The sequence below is a fragment of the Bison bison genome, unplaced genomic scaffold (assembly GCF_000754665.1).
Source record: "Bison bison bison isolate TAMUID 2011002044 unplaced genomic scaffold, Bison_UMD1.0 scf7180017858099, whole genome shotgun sequence".
Classification (NCBI taxonomy): Eukaryota; Metazoa; Chordata; class Mammalia; order Artiodactyla; family Bovidae; genus Bison; species Bison bison.
The window spans coordinates 7,603-10,033 of record NW_011488672.1 but is presented as its reverse complement, the minus strand read 5'-3'; the positions used below and the strand labels follow the sequence as shown (position 1 = coordinate 10,033).

Below are 2,431 nucleotides of genomic sequence, written 5' to 3'. Positions count from 1 at the left end.
TCATTTAAAATGAGATTTGTTAATAGCCATGGGATTTGCATCAGTGTTACTCTGCCTCTACTTTGACATCATCAAATGGTCTCCACAGGCCTGCTGACAGCTTCATGAGTTGATTGTGACAACAATCTACGTCCATGAAAGGAATAGGCAAGTAGGGAGTACATATTTTCATAAGTGGACATAAAGAGAACAATGAGCAAGCAAGTCCCCCTTCTATGTTTGAAATGTATATGAAACTGGTCATTTGGAGCCAATTCAAGGGATTTAACATCAATCTTTGATAGCCATTTAGCTGAAATTGTTATGAACCAGTAAGTTCTGTAAACGGGATGATTGACAGAGTACCTGAATGGCAGATCCCCACACCAGTCCCTCAAGTTGTACAATACCATGGCCCATAATCTTGTAAACAGTCTAAGCAGGTGATAAGAGTGAGGGAGGGGAGGCTTAATTCAATGAATAGCAAATATACTAGAAAATACTCAAAAAAGACATCCAAGGGCTACCCTGATTACTGAGAATAAAAGGTAGGACAACAAATTCTATTTTAATACTCAACTCCACTCTTTACTCCACATTTTTAAAGATGAACAAATAAAATGAAAAAAATGTGACACTGAGCCTAAGTCATCCACTCCCTTTTTCATAGTGAACTTTTTTTGATAGGGAAATCATGTGAACTTCCCTACACTAAATGCATTCACTGTTTTCCTCAATTTTTTGTTAAGGAGGAGAAAGAATCCAGTTAAAATTTCTACAGTAGTATGTTTATTATCGCAGGTAGTATACAGGGCTACTTTAAACCTATTGAGAGCATTTCAGTACAATAGAGATAATTTACTTTCCAATGATGACAGGTCAGGTTCAATTTCATGGTAGACTTGGCTAGCAAGGAAGAATGGACTAGCATTCATCTGGGGTCTCCATATAGCTCTTGGCTTAATTTCAGCAATATACAGTATGAACTATGAGGGTCCATTAATTAAAATCCAAAAGACCAAATGGAAGATGGATGTTTGTTCGACAAAACTACTATTTTTTCCATCTGTTTCAACACTGTGTGAATAAGGATTTTCTCCATCAAATGAAGAAAAGCCAACATTTCAGAAATGTCTGTATTTCCAAATATTACGCTGAAATTCAAACATTTCTAATAAAATTTGACAGTGTTTATACATGTTTTTAATCTAATCATTTACATATTTTTTCTTCTAAAATGATTAATCTGTTAATGTATGTGACTTTGGCAAATACCAGAAATGTGTTTTTCACTATGGTCTTAGCAGTTATGACTTTTTTTTCTACAATACTTCACTACTAGATTTCTGTTCCTCACCTTTTCACCCACCATTCCTTCTTTGCTCTATTATTCCTTCTATTTCTCTTTCCCTTCCTCTCTTTTTCTCCATTATGTGCGATAGGAATATAGAATTATCATATACTTTTATTTATAGAATATCTTCACTTTAAATGGAAATGACGATAACACGAACTTCATTTGGTTTCCTGTGACAATAAGTTAATATAAGATTGGGATTGACATATACATACTTCTGTGTGTGTATATGTCTGTGTGTATGTATCAGTTCAGTTGCTCAGTCATGTCGGACTCTTTGAGACCGCATGGACTGCAGCATGCCAGGCTTCCCTGTCCATCACCAACTCCTGGAGCTTACTCAAACTCATGTCCATTGTGTCAATGATGCCATCCAACCATCTCATACTCTTTCGACCCTTCTCCTCTTACCTTCAATCTTTCCTAGCATCAGGGTCTTTTCCAATGAGTTAGTTCTTCACATCAGGTGGCCAAAGTATTGGAGTTTCAGCTTCAGCATCAGTCCTTGCAATGAATATTCAGGACTGATTTCCTTTAGGATTGACTGGTTGGATCTCCTTGCAGTCCAAGGGACTCTCAAAAGTCTTCTCCAACACCACAATTCAAAAGTATCAGTTCAGGTTGTTTTTCAGGACTCGGCAAGGGTACTAGACGCCAAATTGCTAGAGACCAGCAGCTGTAGTTGCAGCCATTTTATGTTCAACCTCAGGATGTTTCCCTTGGCCAAAAACGCACTAAGTCATCTGAGAGTTCAAAGCATTCAGCAAGCAGTGGCAAAGCAGATCCATCAAAAGCGGGCACCTGATTTCCATGACAAATATGGTAATGCTGTATTAGCTAGTGGAGCCACTTTCTGTGTTGCTGTAGGGGTATATATGGCAACACAAATTGGAATAGAGTGGAACCCATCGCCTGTTGGCAGAGTCACCCCAAAGGAATGGAGAGAACAGTAATCATCCCAGCTGATTTAATACTGAATTGTTTCAAAATCAACTCATAATTAATTCCAAGTAAAAGTACTATGTACCCATTAAAATATAGCATGTTTGAAGAAATAAAGTATACTTGAAACCTTACAAAAAAAAAAAAGTATAC

General features: G+C 37.2%; 1 pseudogene across 1 annotated transcript; it reads left to right on the top strand.

Moving 5' to 3' along the window:
- Positions 1–1,959: 1,959 nt before the first annotated feature.
- Positions 1,960–2,412, top strand: LOC105004685 (annotated as a pseudogene). Its single transcript, XR_827249.1, has one exon. The product of XR_827249.1 is annotated as a cytochrome c oxidase subunit 7B, mitochondrial pseudogene (transcript).
- The last annotated feature ends 19 nt before the right edge of the window (positions 2,413–2,431 follow it).